The 16,034-nt window shown below is 34.1% G+C and overlaps 1 protein-coding gene across 2 annotated transcripts in view; it reads left to right on the top strand.

Annotated features, from left to right (window-relative positions):
• The window catches only part of LOC145283741 (acyl-CoA:lysophosphatidylglycerol acyltransferase 1-like), a 183,762-nt gene that overhangs the window by 88,873 nt on the left and 78,855 nt on the right, over window positions 1-16,034 (top strand). The gene's annotated exons all lie outside the window — the stretch shown is intronic.

Genomic DNA, 16,034 nt, shown 5'->3' with positions numbered 1-16,034 from the left:
CGCACTAAAATGATTGGTTTCTAATGCCTACTCTTAGTCTTTTGGTAACCAACATGTAATTTACTTAATTGGCCATTGCAGTTATTTACACATATTTTCGTTTTCAATTATGTTGCTGTTTGGGCTGCTATAATCTCAATGCACCAATGCTGTTAGAAAAAGTATGAACACACAATTTCTGCTCGACTGTAAATAAAATAGAAACTTGGATTCAGTTAATTGTATACAATATTTTTTTTTTCTGTCTGCAGAAAGAAAGTAACATCAAGGATGGTACAATATTTTTTTTCAGGAGTGGTAACTTTGGAGACTTGTGAATTGTTTATGTATTTGCTCCATATCTGGACTTTATGAATTTTTGGATCTTGATTTTGCAACTGTTTTCGCTACTGTTGACTTTAGGCTTTGGGATATTGTTGCCCCCCCCCCTTTTTTTTTTTACTTAAAAATCTCTCCTCACTGTTTCACATCCATGCCTTTCTCGAGTATTAATGCATGCAAGTGGATGCAATAGATCCATCAAGATTGATTCCGCTTGCTGATTTCTTAGTTTGCGTCATAAACAATTACGTCATAGGAAAAGTACGTGTGTGATGTACTGTAACAGAATATTGAAATCTGCAAATAGTTAAATTCCCATCGGATGTGTCGTGTTCAATTCAGGGCTGAAGTTGGAGATATCGCAGTTGTTTTTTTGGAGAATAAGCTGGAGTTATTTAACATTTCGGGAGTCGTAATTGAACGTTTAGGCTACAGACTCCTTAACACCTCCCCTTTTTACTTTGAAGCTACCACTTAACAAGGCTAAAAGCCACCAAAGAATGCAGGTTAATGAGATGGATTGTCATGAATGAGTGCATCGAAAATGGTATGAACTAAGTTTGGGTTCTGGAGAGATCCTTGAGATACATTGGTGTGGAAACAGATGTGCTTCAGACACTTAGATATCACAACTACTCTTATAGATCTGCTACGCAAAATAAAAACAAAATGGCAACTGAATTTGACTTGATGTTGTGATTTTTGTTCCCTGATTCAGATGTTGCCATATTTTGAGCATACTTTTCTTAAGTTTACATGCATAATACTAACTGGATTTTAACTCTAACGCATTCTTCATTTAATTTTATTTAAGGACAATTTTTTTTTTTTTTTTTTTTTTTTTAATGCATATGCAGAATTCTCATTTTGCTCTGGTCATGAGCTTTAATGATTACGTTTTCTTTCCTCTTTATATAGATTTATACTTTTTTTTTTTCTTAACTTTTGAGACTATTTCTTTATTTAACTTCATTGAGAAATTTTCTATGAATATTAGTATAAACCCTACACTAGCGAAGGATTTTTTTTGTAATTATTAATGGAAGTTATACATTTATATTACAAAGATGTATAAATTTCAGGAAATTGTTTAACGAAATCTGAAACAAATCCTTTTTACTATTTGTTTTCTCAATCTGATAAACAAAAAGCTTTCTTTGAATAATAAAAACCATTCTATCACCAGTCAGTTCTTTGCATTCATGGCCTGTCGCCGTTCATTATCTTTATGCAAACTGCTGATATCTATCTTCTGGCTTGTCATTTGTCTTGAAGGTTGCTGTTACTAGTTTCCATGACTACATGGCCTGACTCTGTCATGCGGCAACAGATTCAATAACTGTTACTTTTTTTTTTTTTTTTTTTGTATACACACATTGTTCAGCTACAGCTTTCTGAATCTGCATTTTTATTTGTGCTAATTTAAAAATGCATCTGCATTTTTAAATTTTTTTTTTTTTTATTCCTGTAGGCATCAATGTATTAGTGTATGAAAATTGAAAATTATTTAAATCGATTCGGAATTTTTGAGATGGAGATTTATTTGTATTGGACTGTTATTTCGGATTTCATTTCAGCTGACGTAACCTGACTTTGGAAATTCGATACACAATCCAAGAATTTGACGAGCAAATGAAGAAAGTTGGATATATTACACCGGCAGAAACTTTGTAAGATGAGAACAGTATTTTGAATAAATTAAACACTGCCAAGTATATTAATTTTATTTATTGTGGACTATTATCCTCATCTTTTCTTAGTTGTTTCACGATGTTTCAGCCAACTATTCCTCTGGCCTTCGTCAGGTGGTAACCGCAACGGATAGGAACTCTGAATCTCCTGACTGCATTCATTGCAATTACTGCCTTCCGTAGTTGTTGTCTCACCACGTTTTGGCCAAGTAAGCCTCTGGCCGGCTTTGGGTAGGATTGAAACCGCTATCTTCAGACAATTCTCACCTGGAACTGTAGAGATTCAACGTCTCTATCAACTGCGCCATGGGCCCTGAAGGGCGGTCAAGGTTGAAACAACTAATAAAAGATGAGGATAATTGTGCGCAATAAATAAAATTAATAAATAATAATCATCTCGATGAATTACAGTTAAATAATGTACTGCCAAGTATAGTCTTTTCAGTATATACTAGCAGTTATGACTGTTGTTGCGTGGGAAGTAATGAACACCGTGTATTCATGCCCTCACTCTTGAACCCAGTATTACCATTTCTTAAATTGCTCAGTGTGGTTTTAAAATATAAAAGCATTAATTTGCATATGATTGAATTAGCTGATTTAAAATCAATTGAGAGAATGGGGAGTTGTGTGTTCAGCAGTTGAGAACACATGGAAGGTAAGAGCAGGTTGAAGTGATAGGAGTGCTGTAAATATTTATTTTTTATATAAAGTAAGATATTGTCTTTGCGCTCATGATGGACATCCATAAACTGTAAACTCAATGAGATTATTGAACCCCGTTCTCCAATACAAAATTAATATTGGATTCCTTGTAAAATTTTATTTGATCTTAGTATAGGTCTTTCAATTGCATCATCATTAATCGAAAATTAGAACTGATAATTGAAACAAATAAAAAATTTTCTCTTCATCTTGATTTTTGTAACACAAATCTATATATATATAAAAGGCAAAATGTGTGTGACCATTTTGTGTATGTCTCACAAAGGCTTCTTTCGCACACGCTCCTGGGTTCGTTACGATCGCTTACAACTGTTTATATAGGTCCTATATAATAATATCTAGGATTTGGGAAAGCGCGTCATGTCTAGATTTATTTACGTCGATTTTTACAAAATTATTGCTATTTTGGCTTCTCGCGTGTTGATTGGGCTTTTTAGTATAAATAAAGTGAAACTAAACTCAAATGGACGTATTCTCGGCATTGAGCCGGAAAAACATCCAGAAGCAATCAGCTTTGAGCAATCTTGTATATCATACAGTTGCTATTCAATCTGGACAATTGGGAGCTGTTTTCCCCTCCCCAACATCTGTTGGGGGGGAAAAAAGTCAAATTTGGGTAAGCAAACCCAAACGCTGCATGACTTCTATTTGACCTTCTTAATTAGGTCAAATGGAAGCAGCAGAGTTAACTTTTATTGCGCATGCCTGTTTTTCTAGTTAAATAAATAAATTAAAACCTGTGTATGTTGTATGTCGCGGTGGCCTAATGGTTAACGTTGCCCGTTTTGTTTTTTTTTTCGCACATTAATTTCCAACTCAAGGGTACGGGTTCGATTCTCATACTCACATACCAAAACATTTTTTTTTTATTATTATTTACCCCCCCCCCCCCTCCCGGAGTTTTGATTTATCTCGAGACTCCCGGGCATCGCCGGGTACCCCCCACCCCACCCCCCACCCGCTAGTCTATATATATATAAAAGCGAAAATGTGTATGTGTGTTTGTATGCCTCGCAAAAACTTTCGACACGGGTCACGGATTTTCATGAGATCAATTTCATTTTAAAGTTCCAACCTTCGCCCGACAAATATCGAAAATTGGCCAAAAACATTAATTTCTTCACCCTAAAATCATCAGTTTTCTACACGGAGGGGTTAACAAAAACCTTCCTCTTATGATAAGTTCACTTCTACGCATGCGTCATACAACGTTGGAACATGATTTAGTTTAAATATTAAAAATACCAACACAATTTCGTCGACATCGTCTTAGCTCAGTTGCTAAGAGCGCGGCCTCATTATCTAAAGGTTTTGGGTTCGAATCGTGGTGTGAGGTGTTTTTCTTTTCGATTTTTTTTTTAAATTTTAATATTGGAACAGGGTTTGGTTTTTATTTTTCAGATTTTTTAAAGAAGTTTTAGCGTTCGTTTTTCTGTTTTCTTTTTCCATCACATTCACGCTTTCTTTTTGTTTTTCCGATTTTTACATTTAACATCGTTCGTTTGCCTTACATTAGTTTTTTAAAGTTTTAACATTTATTTATTTTTTTAAATATTTACTTTGCTTATTCTTATGTTTTGATTAACACCCCCCACCCAAGCGCACACACCTCTAAACACCGGGTACCCCCGCTAGTCTTATATATATATATATATATATATATATAGATAAGCGAAAATGTGTGTATGTATGTGTGTTCGCTTTTTGTATGTCTACAAAAGGCTTTTTTCGCCGTGATTCTCGGTTGGCTCGCTCCTTCTTAAAACTGTTTATATGCTGTCTAAATAATATCTACGACTAAGGAACTCTGGTCGCAGCTATCTTTAATTTACCCGACTTTTACAAGCTATTTTCGAGATATTTTTTGATCGCCGCGTAGCTGGGAAAACAGAATCTGGCTTCCAGCGCAAAACTAGGTCAAACATCACATGACTTAACGTTGTCGCACCTGTTAATTTCGCTTTAGAAAAGTCAACTTAACACACTTATTAATTTATCTATTCCCGTGTCGATATAGTTAATTCGCAGGTTTTTTGTTTTTTTTCCATTTCCTTTCCACCTCCGCGTCAAAGGTTCGGGAGTTCAAGCTTACCTTTCTACTAAAACTTTTTTTTTCTTTTACACCTCCAAACACCCGGCCAACGTTTTCTTTTTTTAAACAAGGTCGTTTTGATCTAACCAAGACACACACCTCCAAACACCAGGGCAACGCCGGGTACCCCCCGCTAGTTATCTATATAAAAGAAAGTATATATATTGGACACCTAGTCATTGTTTAAAATGTAACCAACAGTAAAAAATTTAACCATGAAATCAATATTGCATTGATTATTGTTTGATAGAGTGAAGGGTAGAGCTAGTTCAAGTGGAGAATTGATTTTTTAATGAAAAACTCAAGTCTAAAATTCTAGAAATTAAGAGGAGGAACGTAGGAAGAAGGTAAGTTATGACTAGGGCTGTGACAATAGAATATTTTTGTTTTGACTCTTGAGTATATAGCCGTTAATATCTCATGTTTTTTATATAGAGTGATGTGGTTCTTGGTTGATTAACTGTATCTAACTATGTCGGGTATATACTCGAGTCAAGAATGAAAAGAGTATGCTGTTGTCACAACCCTAGTTATGACATTTTATTATCTATTGTCTACTGGTGATGGGATCATTCCAATATTTCTCCAGATTCTGTACTAAATTCTCATTTTAAATGTGCATATATTTTCCCAACCGTAAAATCACACTTGTCGTTGACGATCTATTTTAGTTTTTCTGGTTAAAATAAATGTTGTGTTACTATTACCAAGTGATTTTTTTTTTCTTTAACAAAATCATCTGCTGCTTGTCTCTCGCTCCTGGACAGGGTTCAAATGAGTCGCCAACCTGATAGATCCTGAACTGTCATCTAGGTTTCAGCCTCTGTCCCATCGATGAGATGTTGCATCCCTCTGCCTGTTCTACAAATACTTTAATGGTGAATGCTCTGACGAACTGCAAACACTTGTACTTCCTCGACGTAACTACCCCCGACAAACCCGACAAGCTACTAAGTCTGATCCCTTTACAGTAGAGATCCCTAGGTGCAAGAAAGCCTTTTACTCCAATAGTTTCTTCCCCAGAATTCCGGGATTCTGCTTTGATATGCAGAAGTTCAAGTGTAATGTGAACAAACATCTTTCTACTCAGCTCCCTTCATAATGACCCTGCTAATTAAGTCCCTGATAGTAGCTCCCTGCTTCAAAGTGGCACTGTGCCTTGTTTGGGGTGAAAATTGAATAAAAAAAAAAAAGAAAAAATCGTTTTTGGCATCGGAAAATAGGCACAAAATTTTCCTAATTCCCCCCCCCCCCAGTTCTGATTTTTGAGTCAGATTAATTGTCCCAACACTAGTGTCTACTAGATGAACCATCTAGTCACCTGGGAGTATACTTATAAACCTCCATGTTTTTTTTTTAATTTTTTATTTTTTCATCTTGCTTGTTTATTCATTTTTACCGCCTTCTCAATGTCACATGGTTGTTTTATACGAAATTTGTGGTTAACAAAATTCGACTTACAAGTAATGGATAAAAAAATCGACCTCTTGAAAACAAGACCCCCCCCCTCCCCAAAGAGCAAGTAAGAGTAAATTCTCAGTAATTCTAACAGTGCTAGCTGCTTGTAGTTCCTAGTGATGAGTGGGATGACATATAAAGATGCCTTTCAATAAGTTTCCAGATTCTTTAATTTTCGTAAAAGCATTTAAAATTATTGTAGACTCTTGAAAATTCAGTGTTATTAGTATACATCTTATGAGATGACTTACCAATTTTTATGATTTCATGTTCAAATGAACAGCTACAGCAGGAGTTGAATACATCCTACTAGCACCTGATTTGTCATTGCTGGTAAATTTAAAAAAATGCACTTTGGACATGAAGACACTTTCAAAGAACAATATGCAATAAAATTCTGTTTTACGTTTGGAAAAAAAATGTCAGACGTATGAAATGTTTCAGACTGCTTTTGGACAATCTTGCATGAGTAAGTAAAGAATTTCATGGATAAGGACCGTCGTGTCGATAGATATTAAGTGCAGTTTGATGTCAGTGTGGAAACTATACACAACTGGAGATGAAGATTTGCATGAAGTTTGTCTCAAGGGTGCTCAGATCATTAGAAAAGACTTCATGACAGATGGTAGAGCTGATCAATTCAGATCCCGCAGTTCTTGATGACCTGTGATGAAAGCTGGATCTACTGCTATGACCCAGAGACAAAGAGACAGTTCTTAGTGGAAGCATACTGACTCCCTAACCCAAGAAGGCCATACAGCCCACACACAGCAAATCTACCCAGAAACGTTTTTCTTTTGACATCATGATCTACATGCAATAGGTCCCCACTGGACAGTCAACAAGAAATATGTTGCGGTTTTATGGATGTTCTGGAAGAGAGCACTCTTCAAATTGGATCAGTGGCATTTCCACCAGGACAATGCACCAGTTCACAACTCCATCTTTGTCATGCACAATTTAATCAAGATAGGCATCAAGACAATTCCTCACCCTCCCTATAGTCCAGACCTTGCTCCCTGTGACTTTAGCTTATTCCCTAAGCTCAAGGGAAACCTTAGAGGCTGTTATGAGACAAATGAGATGACTATCAACAAAAGCGCCCATACGAAAGAAAAAAGTCCGGAAACTTATTTAAAGCACCTTGTATATAATTAAAAAAAAAGACAAGTGAAAGAAGCAGAATATAACAAGTAATGATCGAAAGAATCATAGGTTTAGAATTCAGTGTTTTAAAATATTTTAACATGTTCTGTTTGTTTTTTTGTTTTTTTTTAATATGAAACGTGACAACCTTTCACTTTTATTTGCATTTTTTAAAGTGCAGTATCGATTTTTGCTGCTGAACTGCACTGCTTTCTTTTACTTCCTATCTAAATGTCATTTAAATACATTTGTTTTTATTTTCAGTATTCATACTGAAAATAAGAAATTGGAGAACGGAAAGTGTTTAATTTACATGCACGTTTCTCTGTATGCTACTTAGATTTTTTTTTTTTTTTTTTTTTTTTTTTTTTTGAGCCGTTATTTTAAATCGGCTGAACTGAAATATTTGATTCCTGTATAAAATACAGTCTGAGGACGCAAAAAATTGATACTAAAAAATTTTTCTGCTGAACTGCATGTCTGACGTCAATGTATTACAAAACCTTTTAAAGTTTAAAATATCTATTGTACCTTCTTTTTATTATTTTTTTTAAATACGACACATGACTTAGTTAAAAGATTAAATATATTTAAAATAAATAAAAACCAAAAACGTATTTACAAAAATGTAAGGTACAATATTTTACTGTTTATGCAAATCGCATCACTCAACATCTTGGGCTTTCAATTTTGTGCTCATAAGTATAGCTTTAAAAAAAAATTTGTATAGATACATTCATCCTGGAAAGGAAAGATTCAACACCAGTACATCTCACCCATCACTCAGGACAAGCAAACTGTTAGTTTACAGGTTTTTATTCTGTCGCCTTTACCTCCTCTTTAAACTGGCCTTCGTGATTCTTTAAAGGTTTTATATGATTAAAATAAAGTTTCATAGATTACTATATCGATCGAACATCAATCCCTTTTATCTTTTTGTAACTTTTTACACATCCTAATCTCCAAAAAATTAATTGTTCATTCCTCAACTCGCTGGGTTCAAACTTATTAATTATAATTTTGAGGATTTAAAATATTACATATTAAGTGTCCTTTCAATTTAAAAAAAAAGAAAAAATTGACAAAACTAGTTTGAGCAATATTACTTTATTTGTAACATAGACATGTTAGCTGGACGTGCTATTATCAAGTGTAGTGTAGATAATTCGATAAATGGTTAATCCAATTAAATAATCCATCAGGGATAATAATGATAATCCGCAAATTATAAAATCAGATGAACAAGTGTACATAACGACTCGATGACCTGTGTATAACGGAGACAAGAGATAAAACAAAACCAACATCTTCATTTACATATTGTTTGTAAATATTTCCCATACTACTTTGGTAGCATAATACCGGGATTTTTTTTTTTTTTTAATCTCCCCCATCAATTGTTCAGCATCCTCTTCATTAACAGAAACGGCTATTCCTGCTTTCATTTCAACAATAGATAGCTCGTTGAGTAGTGATGTCCAGGTGTAAAGATGGCAATAGTATTGTATCAACTGAAGTTTGTGTCTTCCATTCTCTTTTGTAGATGAAATAATGTAATGAAATACAGGAAAAAAAAGGCTAATATTGTCGTTCAATGGTTTCTGTTTATTCTTTTACACCATTACACGAAACTCTGTTTTATCGTTAATTTCATGGTAAGTGCTCGTCTGAGCTTCAGTCTGTTTCTCCCCTTACCAAACATTTACAAGAAACGCTCATTTAGCTGTAAACACTATCAATAATTTCCCCCACTCTTAACCTGTGTCTAAACCTAAATATAGATTCCATGAACAAAGCTTCGTAGAACTACACACCTATGGAACTATCTTCTGTTTACCTGCTTTCCAGCTGACTACAATATGGCCGGTTTCAAGTCCAATGTAAACAAGTTTTTGATGAGCCGTTTCCTTTAAGTAATTCAATTTACCAAATTTACACTTCTAACGATTACTATGATATTGACCACTGTACACTCTTTAACCCTTATCCTTGAGTGGCCTCTGTTAAAAAAAACTATTCTCACCCACTCTTAGGACTTGAGCTACCTCGCATTCCAGAAAAGCAGATCTGATCTTTGTCACGTTGCTTTTGGGCCGGCCTGTCAGTGAAGTCATATTCTGACACCTACTTCTAACTTCAAATTGTCAGATTACCATATCAATGGAACACCAAATTCTGCAGATTATATCGACAAATTTCAATTGCTGTTTAATTTTAAAATAGATGTTGAGTTTGCCATGCACATTTTGTTAGATTATGCCGGAGTGATATTGGGTTGCCTTGCTGATAGTTGATTTAGGAAAATCGACTATTAAGTTATAAATGTTAGATAAAGGAACATTGTTTGTCTGTATGAACAAAAACACATGTTGGGGGTTTTAGGATGGGTAAGTAGAATAAAAGAACCAGGAATGCAGCCTTGGCAGGTTGAGTGCAAAACACTCTAACATAGGTTTTAAGAATAACAGGTCAAAAACGTGATTCAAAAGTTACATGTTAAAGATGTGATTTGAACTGTCATGGCAAGTGAATGGTAGATATATACAGAAATAGTTGGACAGAATAGAAAGACGGGAGACTGAGAGAATTGGAGCGTCAGAGATGGGTCCTGTATGGCCCTGTATGCAGGGTAAAAGCAGAATCTTCCAACAGGAAAACACTTGGGATAAAAGCTGTCCAAAAATATAACCAGAAATTTCTGGTCAATTCTTTGGAAAGAATGTTCATTTCAACTTTGGCCGATTCATCAACCAAGATGCCAGATGAAGGTAATGTTTTCCTGTTTGGCAAGATGTAATTTCCCAGAGATGTTTCATCTCTTTTGTTGTAAGGAAATGTTTAAAATGTTTTGTCCTGTTGAAAGTGTATCAATATATGAAATTTAGATGTAAGCAGTTATACACACATCTACGAAGAACATCATCGAACACATAGACGACACAAAGAAACTCATTATATACCCTACTACATTATGTACCTTCGTTCATGATGTACATGTATAAGACCCCTGCAATGTAACAGTTTAACATAAACTGATCCCCCTTACTGAATTTCAAACCAAACCCTTGTCTGAGGCAGATTATTCTTCAGTCTGCCATGTTCAGGTGAACGGGTTCAATTTTTATTAGTTATTGCCTGTAGTGAGGCTTAAAATTTAAACTTTCAGGCCTGACTGAACAAGAACAATCTTAAAAAAATGGATTAAAAATAGTTCTGTTCAGATATATATTCTCTAGTTCGATATAAATAGGAGTTGGGGGGGGGCGGTAGCAGGTGATATTTGTCAAAATCTGAAAAATAATCAAAAATGAGAATAGTAGTTCAAATACTAAGTATTTTTTTTCCACTTTCGAAATCTTGTTCAATCAACCATATTTTCAGTATTCAAGTTTAATATTCACACAATTGTTGAAGATTTTTTATATTAAGCTCAATGAATTGTGAAATAATAATAAAAAAAAATACTTGGTGTCAGAACTGTACATAACAATTTTGACGACACAGCATTTTCATTGGTCAAACATAGATTTTGTTTGAAGGCCTTTTTGTTTGTTTTCGTCACATTGCTCAGCGGTCTTTTTTTTCCAGTGACATTGAATGTTTTTTCAATTAGTACTTTTTTGTGTGTGCACGTTAATTTCATCAGATTAGTGTAATTCAGTTATTAATTGCAACTAATCCTCTGAAATTGGTGTCAAGAGTGGGGATAGGTAAATACTTTGCATTCTTTTTTTTCTTTGCTGATCTGATGGATTTTAGTGCAGATATGTATTGGATGGCGCCAGATTGTCTTTCTTTGTTTTATAAACTATTCAGTTTTGTTTTTCATTTTTACAAAAGTTCCGGTTCTTTAAATAAAAGAATTCAATGATTTCTATGACTGAAAAGATTATATTCAAACTAATTCTGGCTTCTAGTTTTAGAATCACATTTACTTTGACAAATCCTGAAATTATTTTAAAAATCAATAATTGACCTTTCAAACAACCTGTTATAAGTATCATCTCAAGGTGATATCTATAATTGGAGGTGGGGATAATTATCACATAGTAAAATAAGTATTTTATTCATCTTCTGTGGTAATTTCTGAAAGGTTTCAGGGTTAGAACACACCCTCTCTAACTGTGGGTTAAATAACGCTTTGTGTTCAAGTGATTTCTTACAATTAATTTTTTCTATTGAGGGGTGGGGGGGGGGCGAGTAAAATTTTTATTAAGATTTCCCTACCACAAAAATGATTCTGTCTAGCTGACCTTTCATTTTGGTATCAAATCGACCCAAAAGTTTCATAAAGTATTTATAAAACAGATACATTAAACAAAACGGAAACGATATTTAAAATTATGTGCTCTTTATGGCACTAAATCAACACTCGTTCACTCCAATATTTAGTACAGTTTATAAAATCTATTGAATATTTGCATTAAACAAATGTTTTGATTTACTTATGTGACTTATGGTTTGGGATGTACCATTTTATATTGTATGTTTTGGCAGGGTACTGAATATTAGACAGCAGTGTTACTATATTATTAAATAAAAGGAACTATTTGTTCGTTCTGTATGGACTATAAAAGGGTCGGGCCGATTTTTATGAAACTTCATACAAACATAATTTATGTACCTGGTAGGGCTCTTAGATAGGTTTTCTACTCTGTCTTTAATAAGTATCGATAATAGAAATAATCTGAAAGGAACAGGCGTTTTTTTTTTTTTTTTTGTTTTTTTTTAAACCAAAGTTAACACCTTTTATATAAAATGAACAGTAGCTTTAATATGACAGGGGCGTGTTTGAAATAAATGTTTCTGTTTAAAGCATGAATTAAAGCATGAGATTTGACTTTGGCATTTTAAACTTTATTGCCATTATACAGAGCGAGTCATGGGAAACGGATATCTTTAAGGAAAACAACTCTGCAGACATCCGTTTCCTGTGACTCACCCTGTATATAAAAATAATTTTATAAAATCAAAAGTAGATTCTCTACAGTGCAATGTACACTACAATGTATTGTGGACTGTCATTGCGGGAGAGGTGGAAATATGTGAAGCATATTCCCGGTGCACCATGAGTCCTCAACTAGAGCAGGCAATCAATTGATTTAACAAATTTCGATGGCAATAAAATATGGGAGTGTGAAATATTTGTTGATCATCATTCGATCGTGAGCAACATCGGGTCTCCCTGCTAAGGGTTTATATACCCCAGACATAACCAGATGTATTTTAAAACTACATTAGCCAGATTACTTTTCAATTTTAACGAAGGTGGTACAATAATACTGTAGGTGCTCTTTGTGCTGGACGTCCCTAGAATGGAAATATTTTAAAGCATGGTCGGAACATACAAATTATAGTTACAACTGAAATTTCTCTAAGTTCTGCGAGTAATAAGTGACCTTGTCTCTACCAAACTGTCAATTTTTGGTCTGGATTTGAAACTTCATATATAGGAGATTTGGACCTGTGGAACAAATTAGGTTTGGTTATTAACCAGTAAAAAAAAAACAAAAAAAAACTGAAGGGATCAAAATTGGAACTTGGTAGAAGTCGGCTAAATATGCTAATTCTATGTATGCGCAAATATACATTTAAAGTTTTAATTTTTTAATTTTTCTTATCGATCTGTCGTTAAAGCAGACGGTAACAACTAAAGACTGAAGTGCTAAATGTTTTTATTTTGATTCTAGCTGATGGCAGCCGATATCATTACTATATATTGGATACAATATTATCGGACTTGGCTCTATAATTATGAACATGAAATTTACATAAATTTAAATATCATATTTAATCATATTTTAGGACTGGGTAATGCCAGATGGCTTGCTCATATTACTGGTACATTAACCTATAAACCTATTGACCTCAGGGTCTATTTGGCGTCAACTGGTATATTCCTGACAAACCGCTCTCTTAAGACACCCTATTAAATATCCAATACTAATGATTACTACGATACGATCTCATTGATTACTGTACACACAATAACCCTTATCCCCGAGTGGCTTCCGGGCCTTGATAAGTAATGCCTTCCTTGTGTAAAAAAAAAATAAATAAAAAAATGTACATATTGGTAATGAAGAATTGATGCCTCATTTCGTGGAGAATAGAAAATGGACTTTAGGCTTACTTTTGACAAGTGCAAATTTTGCTTCCTCTTGATTTAATTATTGTATTCCATGAGCAATGTTTCTGATGGAGGGAATACTTGTAATTTTCTTCGTTGGCTTTTTTTAAGTGGGTGATCTGGGGGATTTTCAGTTTTCTAGTCTTCATCATTATTCAAATGCCAATCTATCGATTGTAACAATAGATGAAATTTTAATTACCAGCTTTGAAGCGCATGTGTTTTGCCTATTGAGCACCCGTTTTCCCACGAGGAAAATTTCTTAATTTCAAATTTTTTATAGATTAAACTGATTTGCATATGTGAACAATTTGCATGTATAGACTAATTACCGTAAATATTAAAGGTGGAGATCGAGTCGAATTTTAGACAATCGCGTGAAAGTTTTTAATTAGTGTTTTATAGCACTGTTGTTGAATATGAACTCCTTTTGTATTTTGGGCTGCCAGGAAATTGTATACATTTTTTTTCTTTCTTCCTACGTCCATTTTATTAAGCCTTATCCAAACTTATTGTTAACCTTGATGAGCGACTTTAAAAAAAAATTTTTTATTTTATTTATTTTTTTTTTTAAAACACAAAAAAACAAACTATATCAGGATATGGAAAAAATGGTTTGCTGCATTTACAAACAAGATAATTTTGACTGTTGCTTGTCCGTTATTTGAGAACCCCCCCCCCGGTCAGTTGTATGTTGAGTGCATTGCTCACGGATTGGAACCTGATTTGTTTTAACACCAACGTCAAATCGTGCAACACTTAATATTAGAACTGAAGTATTACAAGGCTACCTTTAAGGAATAAAAATAATTACTAAAATTGTTTTTTCATTTAGAGTTAATCATGATTTTATTTAATTTTCAATCCTCTGTTCATCGTTCAGTTTAAAGCTGGACAATATAAGAGATATGTGCAGAACAGGAAACAATGATGGTATGGCTATGTTGAAAGAATGGATGGTTAGTAGTTGTACCCAAACTAAGGTTGCTAGATCAGTTCAAAAGAAGGCTAAGGAAAACAGAAAATAAGGATGGATTTGAGACAAGATGAATCAAGATCTGACCAGATAAAATCTGAAAATCAACTTTCCAACAAGTGCCAGCATGTAAAACGAATGTTAAACCGAATATGATGGTTCAACTAACAATCCATTTATCTCATTAACCCTTTTTCTCAAATTCCTTTTGGTCTTGATAAGTTTTAACTCCTTAGTAAAAAAAAAAAAAAAAAAAAAAAAAAAAAATTACACTGATAGTTTGGTCATATTCATTTAGGCATAAAACAAAACAAAAACTCTCCTGTGTCTCTGGTGTTAACTGGAATTTACATGAACCGAGCTTCAGAAGGGTTTCCTCGTTTGTAGAACACATTGCTATCAGATTGCTTCCCTGCTGATTACAAGTTCTTCAAATCCAGTATCAACAGATTACTGTTATCAAAAGTCTCCACAGGTGCTATAACATAGTGCATATGAACACTTGGGAAAATAGTAGCAGCAGCAAAGGATAGCTGGCTTGCAAAGAGATTAGCAGCAGTAGTGGCCCCCCAAAAAAGGTGTGTATGTGGGTAGGGAATTGTGCGCAAGAAGAAAAAAGGAAAGAAAGAAAATGCACCACATGGTCAGAAGCACTGTACTGAAGAAAATGGATGTGTGAAGTTGAGGACGAGAATGGACCAGCATGTGATCGGAGGAAGGAGAAACGTGAACTAGGCTAGATGGACATGTGGCAACAAGAAACTTTAAGTGGTGCTGAGATGGAAGAGAAACTGTAATAACAAATAGATAAATAAATAAAATTTCGTTTTTTTTTTTTTTTTTTTTTTTAATGAATTACTAGCAGTTCAGTCCAGCTTTGCTCGGGCCCTATGTACTGTTCATACTTTATGTGTGTGTATGTGTAATATATATATATATATATATATATATATATATGTGTGTGTGTGTATATGTATGTTTAACACCCAAAATTTGCAGAAGAGTTTGGTAGCGTCTGCAAAGGTCATCTCTTTCAACTTTGACCTCTGGGCCAAATTTTCGCCCAAAAACTGATTAAAAAGCTTCTGCTTGTCTGAATACCCTTTATGTAAAGTTTCAAATGTTTAGACCAAAAATTGGCCGAGAAGTCAAATTTTTTTAAAAACTTTGACCTTTTAACATTTATTGTTTTGGGCTCAAATCAAGTTAAAGTTTGATCCATGTCCAAGTAACCTACATCGTCAATTTTAGGTCTAAACACTTGAAATTTTAGGAGTTTGGTCGTTTTTAAAGGTCAAATCATTGAACTTTGAGCCCTTGACAGCCAGATTTCTGGCTGAAAACCAATTAAAAAGATTTTCCAAAATCTCAATACCCCTTATGTTGAATCTCGAGTCTGTAGACTGAAAAATGACAGTAATTTGATAGGGAAATGTACACACACACACTCAGACAATTTCACTATATAGATTAAAGTGTAACGTCTGCAACGTT

This window comes from Euprymna scolopes, chromosome 8 (assembly GCF_053919585.1).
Source record: "Euprymna scolopes isolate OS-2025 chromosome 8, ASM5391958v1, whole genome shotgun sequence".
NCBI lineage: Eukaryota > Metazoa > Mollusca > Cephalopoda > Sepiida > Sepiolidae > Euprymna > Euprymna scolopes.
Note: the sequence above shows the minus strand (reverse complement) of the source record. Positions and strands in the feature narration are given on the sequence as shown.